Raw genomic sequence first — 8,970 nt, 5'->3', positions numbered from 1 at the left:
CCTGGAGTGAATCGGACAAATTGGGCTCGTGTCAGAATTTACACAAACAAGTGACTATCATTGACTTCAGTTTAAAGTCAAAATGTGGAGATTAGCAATTGACTTGCGTTGACCAATCCAGACCGAGACGCTAGGTGTCGGAGAGATTGATGGTGGGGTGAATGAAAATCTAGAGAATGTTGCCCCCACACGATCACAAGAGTGACTTTATCAGATATAAGGTAAAGACACTGCATGCTGTTCTCATTGATAGGTTTGTCTAAATCTCCATCAAACTAAACTTTATAATGACTTCAATAAGACCAAGGATTTTGTTTTTGATTTTCTAAAAAGGAGTTACAACTTACAATATACTGCATTTTCAAGCATAAAACTACTTGGAAAAAAAATCAAGAGCAAAGTATCGATGCATGGTAAGGAAAAAGATTAAAAGAATAGGAAGAAATGTTTAAAAAAAAATATTAACATAATTTCAAACATTTCCTTCTCCATTTAGTTTTAAGTCTGGTTTTTGCAAAAGTAAATTGAAAAATATTAATTAGCTTTTAAGTTAGAAGATAGATAAGTAAAAACTTGCTTTCTTGTTGAAGAAAGAGGTTGAGAGGCAATTTAGCAATTTATGGTATTCATCACTTAATAATATTCATTCATCATAGAGAAAGTGATTTGATAAACAAATTAAGGATATTGAAGAGAAAAATAAAAAATTGACATATGAACAAAACTTAATACTATTGAAACTTACATGTGCCCATATATCTGCCTTCATTCTCCTCACTAAATCCCATAATCGCTCTTGGAGATGTTCCATTTCGTCTTCAGGGCCCCCAAACACTCAATGCCAGGAAGACAATTTTTTGTAATGATTCACTATAGTATAAGTTTAAAGAGAAAGAATCTCTATGAGGAACATGAATGTAGATTTATCAAAATTATCAATAACTTAATTTCTTCCCGTTAACGTGCCTATGCTCAAACGACGCCAGCAGACAATAGCTAGTAGTTTCCAAATTTTAGATTCTAAAAAATAAAAGAGTTCATTTGCGGTACAAAGAGAAAATGTTGACCCCATGCATGCAAGAGCAGATCTTTAAAAATCACATGAGTATCTTACCATATCTAACAAAATATTCACTTCCACCGCTTGAAAACCGTGTGACATTACTGATACAGTCACGTGCACTAATATATACGCGTACATGTGCGCATGTTTATTCAATCGGGGTAACACTTCAAAAAATCTCGTTTACATTTGTAATACTGTGCATAATCAGTAGAAAAGAACTGGGGAAGGATGAGCAAAAGGGACTAGGGAATGTGTTTTTTAAGTGTTACAACGGGGAGAAGATGCTAGAGGTTCAGTCCATTCTTCAGCTTCTTCCTCCTCTGCTAGTTCAGTCGATTCTTTTCAGAATGTTGTAATGCCAATTGGGCAGGAGAAATTTCTCCGTCAATATTGTGTAGTTATCAGGTTTATGGAGTTGGCAATGTCAACATCTACTGCTTATTTATGAAATTCAGGAGGATAGGTTCCTCCGTCACTGAGCCAACCACAACAGATCGTAATTCTGGTCAGAGAATGAAACTTTCCATATAGATTACACGAAACATCAGTTTTTGGATTCTTTGGGTGGATGTCTGTTTTCATGTTGTTTGCTCGCAATTTGTCTCTGATTTGGTAAGTTCTCAAAGTAATTTGTTGAATGACGTTGAACAGAACTGTCGGTTTGTTTAGTATCTAGTCAGATGGTACAAATGAAGAATTTAAGTGTGTTTTCCTTAATTAAGAAGCAATTCTGATTTGTGTACTGGTTGTTAGTTAGAATCTGCAATTAGATGCATGCTGGCATTATGATGAAAATACATAGTATATTTCTTAATTTATGTTTGCGTCAAAAATTGATGTATTCATTGCGGTATTCATTACAACTTCAATCGTTACAATGAAAACATTTAAGTGACCGACGGGTTGGAGGGTCGGATTCAAGTGACCCGCGATTTGGAAGGTCGGATCCAAGTGATGTATTCATTGGAGGGTCAGATTTAAGTGACCGACGGGTTGGAGGGTCAGATTTAAGTGACCGACGGGTTGGAGGGTCGGATTCAAGTGACCCGCGATTTGGAAGGTCGGATCCCACTGTGGTCGCCAGTTTGTTTGCGTCAAAAATTGATGTATTCATTGCGGTATTCATTACAACTTTAATCGTTACAATGAAAACAAAAAAAGATTGTCTTTTTATAAGACTTTTACACAATGAAAACAAAAGTTTACAACTCTCGTCAAAACAAACGCAGAGGACGTTTATCACCCGCTGCTTTGCGTGGGATCTTTGCCTGTGCCGGGGTTTATCCGTGGACCGCCTTAGATCTGGATCCGGTTGATAAAAAATTCGGCAGAGTTTCGTCTTCGCCGAGGAAGTATTTGATTTGAAGCGCTGAGATCGACCAAGCGAAATCAGGGCTCTTCTCGAGATTAAGACCAAGCCTAATCTCAAGGGACGGACGGGAACGGGCGTCGGATCTCTCGAACTCTCCTTCTTTATGCCGAAAACTCGCCAAGATCTGTCAATCCTCGCTGAAATTCGTGCTCCTTTGACTCCACAATCCGGCAGCACCTCCTCGTCTTGATAATCAATCGCCCCTGAAAAATGGAGGCCTTTGACTCATATTTATAGGCCTCGAATGCGGTTATTTGGATGAGAACAAGTGATTTGGCTCTATCTTCAGTTGACAACAGCCTAACCACGTTTGGGGATGATCTCAAGCCAGTTAAGAACCTCTGGAACTGAAAAGATCTCGAGAAAACCGTTAAAACTATCGAAATACACATCAAGGGGTCAAAACAGCGCGGCAGACTGGCCTGACCCGCGCTTGCGCGGGTCGGATCAGTCCGACCCGCGCTTGCGCGGGTCGGACCAATCCGACCCGCACTTGCGCGGGTCGGATCAGTCCGACCCGGATGATCTCAAGTCAGTTAAGAACCCCTGAAACAGATGAATCCTGCGAAAAACCACTTTAAAACCGTCAAAACGCATTTCGGGTACCAAACTGCGCGGCAGACTGGTCTGACCAGCGCTTGCGCGGGTCGGACAGATCCGACCCGCCCTTGCGCGGGTCGGACCAATCCGACCCGCACTTGCGCGGGTCGGATCAGTCCGACCCGCGCTTGCGCGGGTCGGATCAGTCCGTCCCGCGCTCGTGCGGGTCGGTTTGTTCCGTCCCGCGCTCGCGCAGGTCGGTTTGTTCCGTCCCGCGCTCGCGCAGGTCAGTTTGTTCTGTCATGCGCTCGCGCAGGTTTGTTGATTTTTTCTTCTTTTCCGTTCTCTTTCTTCGAGACTTGTCCTTTCGCGTGTTTGGTTCGCTTCGTTGATTTATATGCTTTGAGTTGATTGACGCGTGCGTGTTGATTGACGCATGCGAGCTGATTGGCGCGCGCGAGCTGACTGTCAAGCGCGCAGGTCACTTGATTCGCCGTTTTGCTTCAGGCGCTTGTCGGCGTCAGATAATCCTCTTAGACTCGGATAACAATGTCTGTCGTCTTCTCTCTGTCTCGAGCTGTGTGTGGATACCTAGAGGCATTTTTAAACGCCTACAATTTAGTTCCTTTGCTTTTTTATGGATACTTCTGTGTTGATTGCTTGGCAAAGATCCTAGGGTAAGCTTCGATTCACACTCCTCAATTTCTGGATTTTTTTTCTTTTCGTTTGTAAATTTCTATTTTCATTTTGTTCACTTGCAGTTAGACTCAATTCGGTGACTCTTCAAAGGAAGCTTCATGCGGATTGATGCTTTCATATCTTAGGACTTATCTTACCCCAGGGCTATGTACATCTGTAATTTGTGCATGCCACACATCTATATGTCATTTTTCCCTTTCCAACCGATATCTACTTCCTGTGCGTGTTTGTAAATATTCCAACTACATACATTATAATATGTCTGTTAAATATTCTCTGCAGTTTACTATGCATAGAGACAGCTGATAGAAGTGGATTATTGTCGAAAGTCATCAAGATTTCGTCTGATATCAATTGGAATGCTGAACCACCAGAGATTTTGACACCGAAGTACGTTTGATGCACTTCATATATTTTTTAAACAGCAGTATGGTTTCCTTTATAGTATAACTCAGAGATGTTTACCCTACAGGGCTTCATCGTGAAGGATACCAAGTGTCAAGTAAGTTACAGAGGAGCTGAACTGAAAGTTTCCCCCCTTGTGGCTGGTAACTACAATATCTTCTTTTTTTCTTTTTTTCTTTTTTGATAATATCACAGATATCGTTATCTCACATAAATATGCGAATATCAAAAATTCAATTTTTTCCGCAATCAAGATAGAATCTTAGATATTTTACAAAGGATCTGGGGATTCAGCATATTTGACTTGGAATATGGTTTTTTTTAATTGTGTATTGTTCTAATTTTCTTTTTTCCTCTTTTTCCCTTTTCTAGGTGAGGTGGGGTTATTTATTTATATATATAAAAACCAGTAAACTAATTGTAGGGTGTTCCGGCCTGCCAGTCTATATAATTTTAAAGAAAAGAATGTATAGATACTCAAGTAAGTTATATTGGTGTCTGCACATGGAATAGCATAATTACTGCAAACATTTCAATTGTTTTCTGTATCCTGCAATCCTGCGCAGCTTCTATTTGTTTTGGAGGCTAACTACACCATGTAGCCTACATACGCACAGGTTTGGTGTATGACTGCTACGAGTTACTCTCTGTTTACGGAACTGATTGTTGCTGAATTTGGCTCGGCTGCGCATGTCTGTCATCAAATACCATCTCAGCTCCACTCCTTTCCGAGAGCTGTACATGCTCATATATGTTGCTTATTCCCTTGTAATTTCGTTACTGTAAAACTAGACATCTTGAATGTAGAAGTTTGACTCTACGAAGATATTCCATACATACCAATAAAATATGAACTCCATCCCTGAAGGATCTCAAATGATCTTGACCTGCTAGCGCTCTTAGTGGATATGGTCTCTTAAAGGACCATGACCACAATATCTTGTGCCATATCCTTCGGATATGTGGACAGCTCTCGCAAGGGCATAACCAGCGGTAAATCTCTCTCTCTCTCTCTTCATACTTTGATACTTACCTGCGATCATATTTGCGATAAAGTTAAAGAGAGTACTTTCTGTACAAGGAACTTGAAGTTGGAAAAGAAGAATCAGATTCTCTGCATTGCCACGACGAGAAATAGCCGAATTTAACGGGGCTGTTCTGTAGAAATGGGAACACGAAGTTCAGGCAAATTGACGAAGGGAACATTTTGGAGGTCGTACGGTCGACCGCGATGACTTCGGCGGTCGATCGGAAACGTGCACGAGTACAGGGTGTGTTTCTGCACTCTAGCCGGTCGACCGCCGCGACGACCAACCGTTAAATCTTGTAATCGATTTTTGGTTTATGTCGTTTGCCACGGTCGACCGCGACAAAGTCGGGTTTGGGTCTGGGCTTGGTTTCCTGTACAGTTTGGGTCTGTGTTTTGATATATATTGAAACACGATTTTAGGGTTTTGTATTGATCAGAATTTGTTCTGAACTGAGAGGGATAAGGGGTGATTTTGAGCTTTCTTGTGAGAGCAAATTGGTGAGAGTTGAGAGCTTTGTTTGAGAGATTAATTTGAGGGTTTGTGAGTGATTTGTAATCTCTATTTTGTGTTCTCTCTCTAATAGTGAAAACTCCTCCCCTTCTTTCCCCGTAGACGTATGCAATTTGCCGAACCACGTAAATCTCCTGTTTTGAGTTTGTGCTGCTATTTTTTATTTGATTCTGTGTGTGCCTTATCTCTCTCGGCAACTTTGTAGATTCCGCTGCGTCGCTGCATTACAAGTGGTATCAGAGCTTCGAGGTACGCTTAGGGTTTGGTGGAGGAGTAGATCGTTTTGGAAGCTCTTCTAGGGTTTCAATTGGAGATAAATGTGGGATTTTTTGGTAAAAAAAATCTACCTTTTATTAGTTTGGATCTATTCTTCAGTTTGTTCCGCATTAGTTTGTTGGTGCTTTGAGGAATATGGCTGGGAAAGCAGATGCATCGGGTGTTAAGAGTGGTACTTCTGGTGTGAAGACCATTCAAAGTTTGAATATCCACTCTATAAAGATAGATGTGGATAAGTTTAATGGTACAAATAACTTTGGTTTATGGAGATGTGAGGTTTTGGATGCGCTGAACGCACAAAATTTGGAGGATACTTTGGATTGGATGGCAAGCCGGATGATATTAAAAAAATTTTGGAAAAAGATGAATCGGACGGCGTGTGTCGTCATTATGTCTTGTTTAACACATGATCTAAAATATAATGTGATCAATAAGACTTCTGCAAAGAAGATTTGGGAGATTCTTAAAAACAAGTATTTGACAAAGAGTATTGAAAATCGCTTGCATTTGAAGAGAAAACTTTACCGTTTCCAGTTGAAGAAGGAAATCTCAATCGGTGATCACATGAATAACTACACGAAGCTTCTTGCGTATTTGGCGAATGTGGATGTTATGATCGAGGATAAGGACAATGCATTGTTATTGTTGAGTTCCTTACCAGATGAGGAATATGAGACCTTCGTTCTTAGATGAGGAATATGAGACCTTCATTCTTACCCTAATTAATGAGAATGCGTCTCTTTCGTATAGTGAGGTTACCACTACTCTTATAAATTATCATCTAAGAAAGAAAGATAAGGAGTCTTCAAACGACACAATAGCAGAGGCATTGACAGTAAGAGGGAAAAGTCTAAACCGGAAGAATTAGAAGTACAGTCTAGAGTAGGGCATCCTACAATTGACAAAGATCAGTGTGCTTGATGTAAAGAGACTGATCATTGAAAAAAAATTGTCTAAAGCTCAGCGAATGGATGAAGAACAAGCATAAGTGAAAAGGAAAACAACCATCATCAGAAGCAAACATCGTCAAATCGGATGGTAATATTTCTGACTCATCTCTTTTTTTGCTCTCTATCAGTCCTACAGGTTGCTATTCGGAGGAATTTGAGTGAATGTTGGATAGTAGTACAACCTATAATGTGTGTCCTAAAAGAGAATAGTTCTCCAGTTTTAAGAAGTTAGATAGTGATGTGGTGTACATGGGTGATAACCGTACATGTCAGATCCTTGGGATATGTAAAATTTATATTAAGATGTATGATGGGATAGTTAGAGAGTTATATGGTGTGAGATATGTTCCTTCCTTGAGGAAGAACCTGGTCTCGATTGGAGCTTTAGCTGGAGAGGATCTGAAAGTTCGTATTGAGGACGTGGTTCTCAAGATTGTCGAGGCTCTCATATTGTGATGAAGGGTGTCAGGATGAGTAACTTGTACTACTTGACTGGAAGTACGATGACAGATGAAGAGCTGCCGACTTCTATTGATTCGACTAGACTGGGACATTTGAGGTCGGGCCATTCCAGTATTGATTTGGAGAAAGGTGCATTGACCTATAGTATGAAGTTCAGTGAATATTTTGATGTGATCAAAAAGACCGAGGTGAAGTTTGGCACCTCTATTCACCAAGCTAAGGGCCTTCTAGATGGAGTTCATGTGGGCGTTTGGTGACCTTCTCAGGAGGCATCATTGGGAGGTAATAGATATATGGTTTCCTTTATTGATGACTATTCTAGGCATGTTTGGGTTGCAACCAAGTCCTGTTTGAGTAAAGTCCTAGTAGTCTTCAACTAGTGGAAGAAGTGTATAGAGACTAATACAGACAGAAAAGGCAAAGTACTCCGTTTTGATTTTGGTAGGAAGTACAAGAAGGAACTGTTTCTGTATTTATATCGTGCTCAGGGCATTTTGAGACACTTTAATGGAAGGGAAATCTTGGGGCAACTAGACGGGGTGAAAATTTTGAAGAATTGTGCCTTGCTAAAGAAGGAACGGTGTTTGTTGTCAAGCAGAAGTTTGCAGAAGAGGTTCTAGGCTGAGGCTTTGACATATTCGGGTCATCTTATATACAGGTTGTCATCTGTTATAATTGGAGGTAAAACTCCATTGGATAGTTAGTCTGGTAGTGTCACTTTTGATGAGGCTTCGATGATGGAGCCTAACAGATGGAGAGTTTTGGACATATCATAGATGTATCGCAGCGGGTGGAGAGTGATGTCACTTCACGTTTGATGGAGATTACTCCTTATTCTTCAGACCATTCTGTATTATTTGAGATTCCAGCTAAGGTGACACGGTTTGAGGATCAGATAGTTGATGTTGATACATATGATGAGTTTGAGGATCAGGAACAAAGGTTCAGGATCAGATTTTGAGAGTAGCAGGTAGACACAGCTCAAATTTGGCTATGATTGTAATTGTATTTCTTATACATATAGAGTTGAGGGGTTAAGCTCCAAGACAGAGTTGGTGGGGAGAAATGTAAGTTTAGAAGAGAGTTTGTCTTTTCACTTTGAGGCCAACAGGGGCGTGATCAGCTGCAGATTAGTTAGTGTTGATGATCGAAAGGTTGGTGAATGATTGAGAATTCTTCTAGTTGATTGAGATCGTTTGTAGCCAGTTGGATGAACTACGTGAGGCTTGATTCCTTGGGCAAAAGGATACGTATGCGATCATTTTTATGCAGCCGGTTTGATGAGTTGATACCGACATTTTGGAGTTTGTTCGCATTCTTATTTGGGTACTCGACTTATTGTGGATTGAGTCGGTTGCCGTGGATTATTCCACATCATACTGGACGTAACAAGTGAGACGTTTGATTTGGTTGGTGTCGGCTCAGTTTAAAAAAAAATTCACCGAGGTGGAGAATTGTAGAAACGGGAACGACGGCGACGAAGTTCAGGCAATTTGACAAAGAGAACATTTTGGAGGCCGTACGATCGACCGCGATGACTTCGATGGTCGACCGGAAACGTGCACGAGTACAAAGTGTGTTTCTGTACTCTGGCCGGTCGACCGTCGCGACCGACCGCCAAACCCTGTAATTGATTTTTGGTTTCTGTCGTTTGCCACG

The sequence above is a fragment of the Asparagus officinalis genome, chromosome 9 (genome assembly GCF_001876935.1).
Source record: "Asparagus officinalis chromosome 9, Aspof.V1, whole genome shotgun sequence".
NCBI lineage: Eukaryota > Viridiplantae > Streptophyta > Magnoliopsida > Asparagales > Asparagaceae > Asparagus > Asparagus officinalis.
The sequence above is the reverse complement of the archived record's forward strand: the minus strand, read 5'-3'. Positions refer to the sequence as shown.